The sequence below is a fragment of the Macadamia integrifolia genome, chromosome 1, assembly GCF_013358625.1.
Source record: "Macadamia integrifolia cultivar HAES 741 chromosome 1, SCU_Mint_v3, whole genome shotgun sequence".
Classification (NCBI taxonomy): Eukaryota; Viridiplantae; Streptophyta; class Magnoliopsida; order Proteales; family Proteaceae; genus Macadamia; species Macadamia integrifolia.
The window spans coordinates 23,053,276-23,070,294 of NC_056557.1; the positions used below are offsets into that span (position 1 = coordinate 23,053,276).

A 17,019-nucleotide genomic window follows, 5' to 3' on the forward strand; every position below is an offset into this window, starting at 1 on the left:
AAAGTAGTAAAGCATCTCGTTTGATATAGTATTGCTCCTCATTTGACCTTTGTAATGGGAGGTGAGTGGCCAAAATACGTTGAAGTGATTGGAGACTTCAAGGAGTACAATGTGTGTGCAATGACTAACTATGCAAGGGTCAACGTAATGAGAAGCCAATGGTGCGGGAATAAGAGTACATATTAGGCCGCTTGGTTACAGGCATGAAATCGTAAGGATTGTACAGTTTTTCTGGTATTGATTCTTAGTTGAAGAATGGATGTTAATCGTTGACGTAATGTAGTATTGCAAAAGCACGAAAATCTCTTGTTTCTTGTGTATGTGCTTGTTGTATAAGAAGTGTTCATTGTTCCTACAAATAAATGTTTGTGAGCAATACAATTCTATGCATAATTTTTGTATGCTGAACACAGTTCTGTGAGTTAATTTATGCAAATATGTGTGTTCCACATGGTTTCTTAAGGATGTGAAGTTGGAAGCAGAATGTTGTTTCGAACCCCCGTGAAGCGGTAGGTGATTGGTTAACTAAAGGGACGGACTAAGTATGGATGGCCATGGGGTATTTGTGGCTATTTTTTAAACCTTACAAAGTAATTCTTGTAATCATTACCCATGTGATTGTATAAATTGTTTAATGTTATTTTCATATTTAATAATAATATATTTAAATATTTTTTATTTTACCTTTCATAGCAAAGGTTTTGGATTTAAAGTAAACTGAAATTTAATAATCAAATATGACATTATTTAGAGTTAGTAATGTAGTCACGGATCCGGATCTTCTTTAGAGTGGGAGTGCGCTGCACAATGTATAGTGCGGCCTGTAATGGCGACATGTGGATTTTTTCAAATCAACGCATGACGATCTTCGATGGGGAGAGGGGTATCTATAGATGCGTTGCAGGGGAGTGGGTTACTAACAGCCTGACGTGCTCGCCGACTGCGTCGCCAACACGGTCATAGCTTTGATCCAAGCGATATTTAGAAGGATTTTGGGGCTGCGATCTGAGAAATCGCTCTTGAATGCAAAAATTACAAGCACTGTTCAAACTTTGTGGATATGGTTGCTAATTGCGATACTCATGCTTTGACGAGTGAGATGCGACACATTGTGAACAGGGAAGTGATCGACGTAGTGGGTTCAAAGGGGTATATAATGAACATTGGGCGAGGGTAGCACATCGATGAAGCAGAGCTTGTGGCTGTGTCCGTTGAAGGGAGATTGGGAGGGGCTGGGTTGGATGCAAGGATTAAAGTATCGGTATCGGTCGCCGTATCGGTCGGCCAAAATTAAGATATGTATCGGAGAGTATCGTATCGTATCGGAGATACACTAAGATACGCTAAAGAAACACACATAAATGGATAGGAAACATTTTTTTAAACACTTTTACATAAAGAATTTGTTAAAAAAAGCTATTGATAACATGTATTATGCAAAAACACTAAATTGAGGGTATCGTACTAAGAATTCAAGGTTTGTAGTTGTCTCATAAATATAAAATCCTTATTCCCAACCTTGATTTCCACTTTAGTTGGAGAGAAATATGGCTGACAGCAACTTTGGAACAAAAACCCTTCAAAAAATCATGTATTTTCTGAAAAATTACCCATCTTAGCCATTATATGACCGATACGTATCGATACTCACCGATACGTATCGATACTCACCGATACGTACCGATACTCACCGATACTCACCGATACGTACCGATATATATCGATACTCATCGATACGTATCGATACTCACCGATACGTACTGATATATATCGATACTCATCGATACGTGCCAATATATACCGATACGTACCGATCGATACCGATACGTACCAATACATACCGAAACGTATATTTTACCTCAATTTTATAATTTTCATAGTCGTATCGAGGCATATTATATCGTATCGATGTGTATTGGTGGTGTATTGATGCATATCGGTATGTATTGTAGGATATATATCGATACGAAAGGATTTTAAAAATTTCATGTATCGTATCAATGTGTATCGTATCGGTCTGCTAAATTTAAGATACGTATCGGAGGGTATCGTATCGGTATCGGAGATACTTAAAACCATGGTTGGATGTGTTCGAGAAGGAGTGTGAGGTGCCCAAAAAGAACTGTTTAACGTTGAGAATGTGGTGATGTTGGGAGTAATACTTGGGAAACTGATAAAGACATGGCTGACCTTATGATTGCACACTTGAAAGCTCACTTTTTGAAGAAGCCATTGCTGACACCTATGGTCTAATTTTTTGAGAATGACTCACAAATTACTGTTCAGCCATTGGAGCTAAAACAAATCAATAATTTTATGGAGGATTCAACTCATAAACCTCTCATTTTTTGATCAAATTAGGTTTATCAAAAGAACAGATGAACACCCGCCAAGAGGTCGCCTAAGAAAAACAGTGGAATTGCAGAAAGAAAACAGGCCGGAGAATCGCTAAAAAAGGGTGATTCTCCTCTCTTGTACCTTGTGAGGTTGTTCCCATAAATCAACATCCTATGCAACGCATGTACAAAAACCATTTTCTTCCCTCAGAGATCTTCAATGTTGGTTTGAAATCATCCACGTGTCACTACTACAACTCGCACTACAGATCATGTAGCATAGGGGCACGCTACAGATCGTGTAGTACAGGGGCAAGCTACAAAGGATCCGTATCCGTGTAGTAACATGCATAGTTGTAAAATACGCGCATCCGAACGTTTAATTCAAAAGTTCGTAATTTGGCGTATCAATCCAAAAAAACTGTTTAATACGCGGATTTTAAAGAAAATCGTATTATACATGAATAATACTCATGTAATACGTTACATACTCAATAAAACTTTTGGGCTCAAAAAAAATATAAAAAATGAGATTGACCCAAATGGGCCAAATCTCGATTCTCGACCCTTGGCTTCTATTAGGAACCCTAATCGATCGAAACTATAACCCTTCTTCTTCCCTCATCTAAGTAAACCAAAAAAAGGAGGAACCCTTGCCCCAGTAACCCCTTCTCCCCCATCTCCATTCTCGACGGCCAGCGACCAAGGGTGACAGGTAAGACATCAATACCCCCTGCTCTCATTCTCTTCTCCATTTCTCTTCCCATCAATTGTTGAAAACCCAATCAACCCTTCCTCTTCTCCATTTCTCTTCCCATTGGTAGTTGAAATCCAATCGAGGGCAATTGCGTCTACAAATAATTTTTAACGAGAAGCAAGAAAGATTCAAAAGATATGACTCACAAGGACAAAGATGGCCAAGGGCGGAATTCTCCAAAAGGGGTTGAAATGAAAACATTTCTAGAAAATCTAGCATACAATCGTTATTTGAATTGCATCGACAATTATTTACAAACATAGTTACAGCAGGACAATATGAAGAATTAGAAAAAGGGAAATGACACGGGGTGTTCTCCTCCATCTGTTCTTGCAATACTGCATCTAAGAAATCAAAGGATTTGAAGGGAGGAGGTTCTTGAGCCTTAAAATTGATCCGTGATCGGTCTTAGATTGTACCCTATGGAAATTCAAGAAAATCCAAGCGCATCTCTAGGATGAACGATTGCAAACACTTATTCTCCATCTTCTTGAACCTTGTTTTTGTACCAAGAAGATGAAGAGAATATGTAAAAGTTACGAGAAGAGATAAGGTTTGATTCTCTTCTTAGTTCTTTCTACCATAACATTTTTAGGGGTTAAATTTTATTAATATTAAATGTTAAAATTCAAAAGAATGGGAAATGATTTCAAATTGGAAAATCAGATTGGATTTTAGTGTCCATAAAAGCATGGTAGATTAGAATTTAGTTTCAGAAAATCATTTTTAGTTCCGGATTTTAACAGAGCAACCGTATTAAACACGTAACGTATCATTGCTGTATGTGTTTTATTGTACCAGATTTTTTGAAAAGTATTATTACCGTATGGTCCATTTGATTGCAGTATGTATCTGTTCCCGTGTTATTGTCATCCCCGAACGTACTAACTATCGTCAATTGGGGTGATGATTATAAGAATTCCTTTTTTTAAGCTTGAGAATTTCCCTTCCTTTCCCTTTAATTCCCCTCACTACAAATGGAGCATGTGTGTTATTATCTACAGGTCGTAAGACTGTGAACTCATTTAGACTATGTTTGGTAACCAATAAAAGAAAAGATAAGGAAAAATTAGGAAAAAATATTGCATTTGCAAAGAGATATAGACACATAAAAAATCATTGTGTAATCATTTTTTTTTTTTTTTGTAAGGATAGGTTGGTACTACTATCGGCTTAAACTTTGGTACAAAAGCTAGGATTAGTAAAGTAAACGGCTTCATAAAAGATTTGTACTCTTCTCCTCGATGTCTGTATGGAACAATTTTTTTTTGGTTGTCAAGAAGGGGGAAAAAAATGCTGTAGGAATTAAGAAGTGATTTGGAGGTTAATGAAAGAAAATGCAACTTTTATATTACACGCACACACACACACACACACACACATATATATATAAAAGGAGAAAGAATGCCAAGTGGTCGCATGATCACTTCCTAGGCTAGTGGGAATATGTGCATAGGCATCCAACTAGATGAGCAAGCCAAGGGTGTCTTTTCCGAAAGATCTATATATGGGCATGGAGGGCACATCCAAGTAGCGTACTCTGGAGAAATTATTGTATAAAACAGTATTGTATAAAAATAGAAATTATGACAAGAAATTGTAGTTAACTTATGATGTAGAATGCAAACTTCATTTTTAAAATATGGAAAAAGGATGGCACACCGGTGGAGTACTGTAAGCTCTCTCTCTCTCTCCGAGTGACCTCTTACCCCTCCTGTATGATGCTATGTCTTGTGCCCTTGCTTTCCATTAGTTTACCACACACAGGCAGTGTGCCTATCCCTGTCTCTATATATATATATATATATATATATATTCTAAAGCGATAAATAGTTATAGAAATGTAGTATTCAGGCAAACTTTAGTATTTAAGAAAATGTAATTATGATCACTAAAAGAATGTGCCAAATTAGTCTCCAATGTATAGTGTCCAATGTAATTGTGGCATAGCACCCTATGATAATATAGGAATATGTTATAGCTGGAACGAACAGAAAATTTTAGTATCCCAGTCCGACACAACCCAATGACTGAACGTAGCAGAGACCTGCTGAGACAAGTAGGCATGTTGAAAGCAACGTATGCAAAAACAATGGGCCACCACAATTTGCCATAATATTGTAGCGCAACTGGAAGACATGGAAAAATTTGTATGACCTAATTTGGAGGAGTTGAAGAAATCCTAAAATTCCAAAGGCATTGTGTGTTGAGAGTGGTTCCAATTCAGGACAAGCTTTGAGAATGTCGCTTAAGGTGGTATGGTCATGTTCAGATGAGGCCTTAGGGTGCTTTAGTACGGAAGAGTGATCAGATCTAATTACAAGGTATTAAAAGAGTTAGGGGTAGACCTAAATGATCATTGATGAGTTGGTAAGAAAAGACATGTAGAAGCAAAGCCTTGATCCTAGTATGACATTCAATAAAACTGTTTGGAAGACAAAGATTCATGTTGTCAACTGTGTTTAGGTGAGATAGCCCGGAGGTGTTGCATTACCTTTGTTTCATTTCTTTTCTTTAGTTGTTGTTGTTGTTGTTGTTGTTGTTGTTGTTGTTTTTGTTGTAATGAGTGGTAGAAACATAAAAAATGTTGGGAAAAGAGTGGCACCATTTGACAACGCTCTTGCCCTTCTATGTCCAGAAACAGCAGAAACATAAATTCATGTTTTTTGAAACAGAAACGATTTTTGGGGGCAATTGATAAACTTGTTTCTAGGTTTCTCTTCATCATCGCTCGATCCATTCCAAGATCTAACCCTATAGCCATATTCAAAGATGGTGGTGGATCTTGGAAGAACCCAAACGCTTCATTATCTTACTCTTGATTTACAAAACCACCATTCATTAGAGGGCAATTGAAGCTAAATTCTTCTTCTTCTTCCTTAGTTTCATCAATTTCTTTCATATTTTTCTGCTTTTCTTCTTCCAATCAATCCCTTTCATACACTAATGATGGAATCTGTTGGAGCTTTGTTATAGGGTTTGTAACAAGCGATTCAAGAAATTTAACCGGAGAATCAACTTCATTGAATTTAACAAGGGAATCAAATTCGGTCTCATTCTCAATCTCGATCTCCTTTTCTTCAGGTTCGGTCTCATTCTCGATCTCAAATTTATTTTGGAGCATTTCGAGCTTGAGAAGGGTTCTTGAGGATTCACGAGCAGAGACCTACGGAGGGCTGACCCTCGGGAGTTACTTACGTTGCAGCTCGAGTTGCAGAGGGCTGACCCTCTGGAGTTACTCACGCTGCGTCCTTGGAATCGTTTTTGAAGGCCTGCAGCAAACTCCTCGTCATGAGATCTGAATCAATTCCTGTCGGTAGTGGAGGTTATTGAGGAGATGAGCAGGGCCGGTTGGAGTGAATAGGGAGGAGGAAGATGGCCTACAGCAAGGGCTTTTACTCTCTCAGTTCTCGTTTTCACATGAAGAGAAATGGGTGCGAGGGCTTTTGTTGGGAATATCACGATTTTGGATGCCCAATCCATTTCTAGAAACAACGAAACAAATCATACTTGTTTCGTCACATACGTTTATGGGAGCATAAATAGTTATAAATTTTGATTGGAAAATTATTTTGTACCACCCATATTTTCAAATCTTAGATGAGATACCACCCTAAATTCCAAAAAATATCAAGTGTATACCTTGTTTTTAAAAAATAATGACTCTTAAATCCATTTCGTTAGCCCACAGACATTAAGTGATGACATGTCATTATTAGAAAATTTTAAATGACAAATTTACCCTTCAAGGGTAAACTTGTTATTTCTCCCTTCTCTTCTTCCTTCTTCATCTCTTCTTTGTTCAGGTAAAGGAACAGATACTCGCCGGAGATGAGGAATACACTTATAGAGAAGAGAAGCGTCGACTGCCGCTGCTATCAACTGGGAACAGAGACGGAGAAGAAGAAGGGAGGCAGTCTATACTCACTACCCTCTGGGAACGGAGACAACACTCGCCCGCTGCCACTGTGATTAGGAATAGAAATGGGGAAGAAGAAGCGGTTATAGGCAGATAATGGAAAACCAAGACTTGCGGAGATGAGGAATACACTTCAAAAATACCAACCTAAATTCCATCCACAGAGAAATTTTGTGGATGCTTATATCTACGGATTTCAACAGGTTTTCGTTTCTGCAACCAAAAACAGAAATTCAACAAAATTTTGTCTTCAATGGTGTCTGGTGGTTTTTTTGAGATTCTGTTGGTTTTTCCGAAATCCAACAAAATTTTGTCTTCGTTTTCTCCTTCATTTCAATAGGTTTTCATTTCTGCAAAAAAAAACAGAGAAGGATGGAGAGAGATGCATTTAAGGGGATCTCTGATGCTAGGCTGTGATGAGATGGAACTTTAAATAGGAGTTCTGATCACTACTGGTGGTGGCAGGTAGATGGATTGTGCAATTATAAATGAAGAGGAAGAAAACAAGAAAGTAATGGAAATCAAGAAATAGATTTTCAGATCTCTCCGTTCTCTCTCTTTCCTTCTCTGCAAATCAAACCCACAGAAAGCGAGAAAACAAGAAATGCAGAAACAGCCCACGCTTATGGGTCTTCCTCTCTTCTTCTTCTTCGTCAGTTCTTTGTCCCATCTTTGAATGTAAGTAAACAAACCCACCATTACCCAATACCCATTCCCACTTTCTGTTTAACTATCTTACTCATATTTTACTTTTCTCAATGCATGTTTCGGTTGCCAGAACTAGCCAGAGCTCCACCAGTTCGTCGGCGGCGAAAACCCATTTAGTGCAAAGGCTTCTTTAATCCATTACTGGAACAAGCAATCACCAATAACTTACCAAAACCTTCTTTCTTTTAAGTGGCTTTTAATTCAAAATTAGTTTTAGGTGCAAAAGAGTATTTTTATTTTTAAACTAACAATGTTAGACTTTAAAGTACGTATAATATTTTTGAGAATTTAGGTGATATCTCATATAAGGTCTGAAAATAGAGGTGGTACAAAATAATTTTCTATTTTAATTTCTATTTTCAAAAACAAGAGAAATGGAACGAATTTACCAAATTTTTTTGGATTATTTCTGCATTTCTGGAAATAAAAAAATATAAAAACATCAGAAACAGAACATTATCAAATGGTGCCTTAATTATTATTATTGTGGTAATGAATGATAAAAACGTAAAAAATATTGGTGGATATGGAAAATATATTGTTTTGAGTAGTTTTGTAATACTAATCTTATTTTGTTAACCGAAAGACTTGGTGGGTAATTTGATAAACTCAAATCCTTATGTATAATATTGTAATTTTCCTTTTTTTTCTCTGTTTTTTGAAAAGTGACTTCAATTCCTTTACTTGCAGCCATGGTTTCAAGTATTGGTCTTGTATCGGATCAGTTTCGATTGAGATCGATCCTTAATTCTTGATTCTTGATCACTCCAGATCACTTATCCTTATCCATATAGGGGTAAAATACAAAAAAATTATTAACTTTTAAAAAAGGCAGGGGCAAAACCGACCGACACCCATCGATCCAATCCGGATCAGTATCGGTATACCGTCTTAAATACATGCTTGTAGCAGTGGGGAGGCTGAGAGCCCAAAAGTTCTTCTATAGACGTACTTTAGCGGGAGAAAGGAGGTTTGCAGTCAAAAATTGAAAACTAATAGGATCTCTCCTCATTTGCAGAGGTTTCCTGAAGTTCGCCATTGCTTCTTCGGAACTCCCAGAGGATTCAATTCTCATGGATTTCATCTGCGACGGCGAGCGTGGTTCAATTGAGGGGATTGGGTACAAAGAATTGCCAATGGAAGACAGCAAAAACGAGGCCATTTTCAATACCTTTAAGTTGAACCCTCAACTCTTTATAAACGAAGTGCTCAACGCTGTTGATGACATGGTCGATGGCGCATTTGAGTTCTACGATCAGTATGATCTTCTTTATTGTCTATCCCCCAAATCAACAATTCCTTTTTTCCTTTTTGTGGTTATCTCTTTCCATTGATTCACACATTTCTTCTGTATACATCTTCTGGGAGGCACTAAAACTTTTGGCTAGAACGGGCGCAGACCGATCAGATGAGCTAAAGAAGGTAATGTTTTCGGCTTAGTCATGTTTCTGTTTCCATTGTAGATTTGGTGTTCAAATGAGAATGCTTTCTCCAGTATAACTGTCTGTTTTTGTTTCGTTGATATTTGCGAACCTGATGCCAAAAGAAATAGTTACAATTAGGGTTGAGGTTTCAAAATTTATTAATATGACAAAAATGATGTAACTTCACAATTTTAACGAATTGCTGAAGTAGCTAGTAGAGAATTTTGCAGGTCATGAGGAATAGAGGAATTAGTTGCATTGGTAGATAACAAATAATTAAAATTTAACAACAGTCTCAGAGTGAATTGATCAAAATTAGGCAGCAGTTGCTAATAGCAAAATGAGTTTCTTATTAAAATTAGGCATGAGTAGAGACCGTGGCGGTGGGTTGCTGCGGTAGTCTTCCCAAGGATTAGTCGAGGTGTGCATAAGATGGTCCGAACACCTTGGTTAAAAAAAAAAAGAAGTAATGACGGAGATAATCCATATCTAAATTCTTAAATCTTCTTAATTTCCTCTTTGTCTATGTTGAAGTGGATGCTATGATGGTAAATACTGGGGAATTTGATTTGACTTTCAAGATGCCATTTCTCCTCCCACACCAAATAAAGGTTTTTTTTTTCGGTGTTCGGGTGTGGGGAGGGGAGAGCGGGAATGGAATAATGAAAATGAAGAGACAGGTGTATGGAACTTTCTCAATAGGAAGCAATGGGTAGAGTGATCTAGCTTATAAACAGCAAGGGTAACTAGACCCCGTGGATTTGGTCCTGGTATTTGATGAAATAAAATCTACCAGCTGGATAATTTTAACTAACACAAAGCTTGAATTGAGTTTCCTTTTTATGCGCTTGGAGTTTCAATAGAAGCAAAGAGTATAAACTCAACTCCAACCAAAGGCTAGCATGGAAAATGCCCGATTTTTTTTTTTTTTGTCATGCCTATGATATCTTGAAGTTTATGTTGTCTTCATTTATACTGTTGTGTTTAGTGTTCACATCCATTATACTATTTCATGTTTTCAACAAACGGATTTTTTTGACTTAGCACTTGTAGCTAGGAAACCAAACACTGGAAGTATTACTTTTTCTGGACAAGAGAAAAATAGTGTGGCAAATATACTACTCACTTCTTTGGCCTTATGGTTTGTTTTTTTAGGGGTTCATCGTATGATTCAAGCAGTTTTAGATAAGAGACTTGGTATGTGGGAGAAGTACTGCCTTAGGCACTGCTTTGCTATTCCTGAAGGATTCCCATTGCTGAAATCTGTATGTTCTCTATCTTAGGCATGTTGCTAACCACTTATGCATTTCAAATTTACTGTAAGTAGTTCAGTTATCTTATGTGTATATCATATATCAAGTGCAGCAACTGTGCTCACCATTCACTTAGTGAATTTATTCTTTTGAGGTGATCATTCAAATAGTCAAGAATGCCTCTTATTCTGATATCAAAGTTCAAATCATTGTTCATCAAATTCTATTTGAATGGTAGTTCTGTTAGTACTTGGAGACGGTCAATCTGTTATTCTGTTAACATCTTGGATTCACTTTCTCCATCTTCTATTTATTTATAATCCTAATACGATATTGATATTTATGACCACAAATATGCATTAGATTTCTGACTGGATACACTTTGAGTGAAAGTTGTGGAATGCATCTTTCTGCATCATTTACTACTGTGATCTCAGGTGTTCAGGTTCATACTTTGTATATATTTTAGAGTTATTCAGTTATATTTGATGTAATCAGATTTAGAAAGCAATCTAGGATTAGTTTTTATTCTTATTTGGATTTAATTTTGCAGGAGATTCTCTCCTTCACACAAGAGGGTGATTTTGAAAGTTTATTAATAAAGAGAGAGGCTGTTACAGCTCCCTAATATTTAAGATTGAAAACAAGAAGAAGAGAGAATGCTTTGTGCTTTGTGCTGTGTGATTCAGTATGGTGAGAGACCAAGGTCTGTGAGAGACAGACCAAGGCTATTGGTGAGAAGCCTTGGTCATATCCCTTCCCTTTCTTTCCCCCATATCCTTCCTATTCTTTTCAATTGATCTTCCAGGTTTCTATTTTCATTGTCTGCTTAAATCCACATCAGAGAAGGAACCAAAAGCCCGGTTAGTTTTTATTCTTATTTGGATTTAATTTTGCAGGAGATTCTCTCCTTCACACAAGAGGGTGATTTTGAAAGTTTATTAATAAAGAGAGGGGCTGTTACAGCTCCCTAATATTTAAGATTGAAAACAAGAAGAAGAGAGAATGCTTTGTGCTTTGTGCTGTGTGATTCAGTATGGTGAGAGACCAAGGTCTGTGAGAGACAGACCAAGGCTATTGGTGAGAAGCCTTGGTCATATCCCTTCCCTTTCTTTCCCCCATATCCTTCCTATTCTTTTCAATTGATCTTCCAGGTTTCTATTTTCATTGTCTGCTTAAATCCACATCAGAGAAGGAACCAAAAGCCCTAACCAAAAGCCCTGTTTACACCCCTATTATAGCTGCTGAATATCAGAAGATTATGCTGCTGTTGATCCCTTGAGTTCTGTTGGAAGACTGAAGAATACACTCTGTGGCTCCTCTTACTGTTGCTCTACTGCAGGGGACTTCAAGACCAAAGAAGCTGCTGATCCAACCACCAGATTCATCCCAATTTTTGACGGAGTGAAATCCTCCTTTAAGACCTTCCTTCAATGGTGACCTGGAACTGATCCGGCTGGTTTGGTTATACCAACTATTTGCTATTTTTTATGAATACTTTCTAATTCTGAAATTCTCTCATATCTCAGCATCGTCCCATTAGTTTGGCCTGTGGTTTTGAAGGTCATTCATCCCTAAGAGACCTACACTAGATGGAGGTCTTACTGCCATCAGGGTTACCAAGTTACCAATTCTGTTATTACTTATTTTTCTGAAAATGAAAACCTGTCTGGGTACCTGATGTAGATCCCCATCATGGAATCCATTACTGAAGGAGGAAGAAGCAGCCTTGAAGCTACCGGCCAGCATAGGAAGCTCCCTTATGCTGCTGTTTTAGTTTCGTATTTTAGTTTCCTGATTTAGTAATATGGTTATGTTTTTAGGAAGTCCTATTAGCTGCTATTTTGTTTCCTAAATTAGAAGATAGAGTTAGTTTCTATTTTGCATTAGTTTCTAATTTGAATTAGGTGCTATTTTGAATTAGCTTCTGTTTTCATTAGTTCCTATTTTGTGTCAAGCTTCTATTTTGTAATTTCATACCTCTATATAAAGAGGGTCTACTGTTGACGCAAGACACTTTTGAATTAATGAAGATTGCTGTAGTTTTTGCTTGCTCCCTCTCATGAGAAAGGAAAAACAGCTGGGATAGCTGTGGGTGAGATACCCAGGCTGAGATAGCCATTTCCACCCACATCTATCTTGACTTACATTTTCTTTTCTTTTCTCTGCTATTGATTGCTGTGAGAGAGAGGTTTGTGAGTGTTTGAAGCTTCGGTTGAAGGTACAGCAGCATTCCTGAGTTGCAGAACAAGAACAGCCAGTTCAGCTATCGGTCTTCCAGAAGTGAAGTTTCAGGAGTAGCGACAGGACCTGTTCTCTCCGCCTCTGTTCAATATTTCTGGAAACTTTCTGGAGGACTGAAGGACCATTCAAAGGGGAGCAATCGACCAGGTATTTACCCTCTGATACTCAGCCAGATCTCAGTTACAAACCCTCCTTCTATTCTGGCCGAAACCAGTTCCACCTGGGTTTTGTTTGCTGCTGTTGGTTTGTTTTCTGGATTAGTCCTTGCTTCTGCAAGTGCTTATTTTGGGGTCTATTTCTGATTCATTGGAATAAGTTTGGTCATATTAAATTCTGGTTCTGATTTCCTTTTTCTCTGGACCTTTTTTTCTGATTTCTGTTGAGACTAATTTGTAGAGTCAGATTGGAATTGGTTTGAGCTTAACATATTGGAAGTTGTTTACCTAGAGTAACCTACTTCTACATTAGTACCTGTTGGTTTCTTTAGTGGTTAGATTTCCTCCTTGAAGTATTGTTACAAGTTGTCAATAGTCCTAAAGTGTTGAAACACCTTGCTGTTAGGTGTTACCATGATTTCTATTGCTGATTTATCTGATGTAACTGGTATTGATGAAGCATGATACTACTGTGGAATTAGTTCCTAATTGTCTAGTTGGGTACTGGTCATACATTACACAATCCACCCAACACAAAACTAAGTCCCTAAATCCATAAAATTTTATATAAATGGGATAAAATCTGAATTATGTATCTTAACTCATCCCAACACATTGATGCCGTGAAAAACTCAATACCATAATTAGATCCCCAATGTACCATACAATATTGAAGAAGCGGTTCTGCTAAAGTGCCTTCCAACACATTTTTTTTTTCTTTTCTGGTTCAGATTACCTCTTTATGCCCTGTTACCAACATGTTTCTACTCCCGCAGAAATTCTCCCCGGGAATCCAAAAATAAAAAAGCATTTCCAGCTCTGAAACACTCGTGCGGAGCTGAAGTGTTGTTGAAAGGGCTTAGTTACTGGGGGGTTCAGCTAGATTTTGATAAATGCTTTGCATTTTCAAATTTCAATACTAAATGCATCCAATGAAAATGTGGGTGGCTGACTGCCATGTTGCCAGCATATTAGACATATTTCAATCATAACATTCATTGAGTCATAGGACTATATCTTAGTTCCTCATCTATTAAATGTAAATCAGTCTCTTATATTAATTTCTCCTCCCCCCCCCCTCCCCCTCCCAATCTTGATCTTATTATTTGGCACAATGCCTGGCGATTCCATATAACATTCCCAATGGAGGAAATTTACCAAAAAAAAAAAAAGGGCACAAGTTGCCTCAGTTTGTGAACTTTTGAGTGCATGCAGTATGTTTCTGTTCCTTACTAATTCAACGTAAGTTCTAACAATTAGTTCGTCAGATATTTATATTCATCATGTTTTGATGAGCGGTTATTTCCTTAATTTATGTGTTGTCAAGCACTCACCTGATGACACTTCAATGGATCAAGAGGAACCATCGGATGCAGAACTTGATTCTCAGTTAGATTCTTTGAGAGATAAGCTTTTTGTGGTAAATAAACACCAAGCAGATAGCTTTTTTCTTATTTTTCAATGGCTTTCCTTCTGATTCTAAGTGGCTATCCAGGTAGGAAATGAGTCTGTTGAGCTGCAGAGAGGTCAAAGCTCTTGAGAAACAGTCTATTATAAGCAATAGTTACGTGGGGTCAGTCAATGCAGCATTGCAATTATTTGAACAGAACTCTGTATATGAGACATCACAAGGTACTTTTATCCGTTAAACTATACTTCCCTTGTGGTAATCTTAGTTAGTTGGCTTTCCTTAAATCATGAAATGGACATCTACACTTATTTCTTGTTTTGCACTAGCTTGGGTAGTCATGATCTGGTGAAGTTTTCTACGGACAAATCAGTCAAGTTAAAATATAAAATAAACTAGTTGAGGTGTTAGAATGAGTTATGCAGGAAACTGTTTCTGCATTTCGTTAGATATGGTTACAGAAATTTTGTACTTACATTAGCCAAGAAATTGAATTCAATGGATGAAACCATGAAATTATAAAAGTTGTAATAAAAGTTTTGCAACTTCATTATTTTATGCAATTATAAAAAAAAAAATCTTTGAATTTTGAAGAGATCATTGTCTCTACAGAGATCACAAGAATTGCATCTGAACTCAATACTAGAATGGAGAAGCTGAAGATCAAAAGGAAGGAAGTGAGTGAACATGTCAGAACAGAAAGGATATATAATCCTAACAGAGATCACTCTCTGATTTTTTATAGCAAGGGTAATTTTCCTTCAAGTGTTTGTTATTTTGGTTGCTGCAATTTTAGTTTATGAAAAAGAGTAATTGAGTTGTGTTTCTATGTTGTGAAGCTCTAATTTTGTTCTATATAGGTCTCTCCAATGGTGACCTGGAATTATCTTCAGGAGCTTGCAACTGATATGAAGAACTTATGAATTTCACTTACTTCCTTTATAGTATGGGGATCTTTTGTTGTACTAACTTGCAAAGTGCAGTTTGATGCTCTGTAAGCAGAAGTTCAAAATCTCGTCTTGTTGAACATGGTTCTGCTTTTAGATGGTTACAGAAAATATGGTGTCTTCTGATGTCAAAGGTTGAAGGATATAATACTATTGAGTTGAATAGAGTTTTTTAGTGATTCTGGTGAAGTACCCTTCAAATATTAAGCAGCAAGGCTCAAAAACTCATCGTTTGGTCTTCTTTCGATCAGATCGAAATGACAAATTAACAAAATTTCAACGAAACAATGTATTTTTTCCGTGAGCAGAAAGCCATAGGCCCTTCTGCCTTGGATTTCATTTACTGGCCGAGTAATGATAATAATTCAGTAAAGAGAACAAATAGATATGAGGACAATGGATCACCTTGACGAAGACCTCTAGATGGAGAGACAAAAATGTAATGTGGAGCCATTGATTCATGGAACCTTTATGAGGGTTTTGCCGGCCACATGGGAAAAGAAAGGGTGACAGAGGAGAATAACTCAGCTTCAATATTTGTTGGTAAAAAAAAAAGCAGACTCTATGCCCATTCTCTACAAGATCAGCCGGACACCTGGTTTTGCATTATAAAAACGCAGAAGGAGCTGTGGCCTCTAATTTTCAATAGAGCAAAAAACGAACAAGCTTGTCAAATTAATGGCTTACATTATTAACTGAAACAGTTAATGGCTGAATAGGGTTGTCAATCAGCCGGCCCTAATCGGGCTTCCCCACTTTAAGATCTTGCATCGTGACTGATCTATATAAGTAATTGGTCCTCATATGTTAGGCATGGTCTATTTATAAATGATCGGTCAGGTAACGATCTTTAATTGAATTAAATGGGCTTTAGATAGACTTTAAATAGGCTAATGACACACTTATCTCTAAGCGGGTTATAATCAGATTTTAAACATGTCAGGGCTTAATAAATGGGTTCTAAGAAGAGTTCTAAGCTGGATATAAATGGACTTTAAACATATTAGATTGAGTCGGGCTATTAATCAGTCGGTTTTGGTCAAGTGCCCGTTGGGTAGCACCTTTGCACCGGGAAATCGATTATAACTGGGCCGCACTAGAGCCCGATAAGTTATTAATCAGGCCATGCCGATTCGAGTTTTAAGCAGTTGGGTCTGGAATTGACCCCCCTAGGCCAGAAAGCCACCGAGTGTGTGCTCAGCCCCTAGGCAGTTTATTGATCATTTTGATAGTTGAAGAGTTGGATACTTCCTATGATATTTCAAATTTGGTGATCCCTCCCAAGGATTGACCAATCAATCATGTATAATTTTTCTTTTTCCCCCCTTCTTAAGAGTGTCTAGATCTTACATGCCCATATTAAAGAGTCAATAAATGCCACATGGAAGATCATCATACGAGGTCCAAATATTGGGAGCAAGTTAGTCGCCCACTTTCATGTCAAATTTTGAATCTACCGGAGCTTTCTAAGTGGCAAAACATAACTTTGTCAAAAAAATAAAAAAATGAATGCAAGCTAATACATGGAAGAATATTTAATTAAATTAGACTCTTAAATTTCACAAGTGGCTCATCTATATCATGACCTCTTTATCCAACCATCAAATAAACACATCATCGTCAACATCACTAAGCATGTCGAAAAGATTTATAGAATCATACAACGGGCATTTAGAATCTTGAGCCTTTTTTTTTTTTTTTCTAAGATTTCTTTTGGCTGCAAGGGAAATTAAAATTAAAGGGAAGAGAAGTGAAGTGAAATTTTTTAAACTTAAAAAAAAACTTTTATAATAATTACCCCACATGATTACATTACTAACTTCAATTTATTCCATATTTGGTTCTAAAAATTCACTTTGCCTCTAAAT

General features: G+C 37.1%; 1 pseudogene; it reads left to right on the top strand.

The window, feature by feature from the left end:
* Window positions 1-8,572: 8,572 nt before the first annotated feature.
* LOC122073851 lies at window positions 8,573-15,340 on the top strand (annotated as a pseudogene).
* Window positions 15,341-17,019: the final 1,679 nt, after the last annotated feature.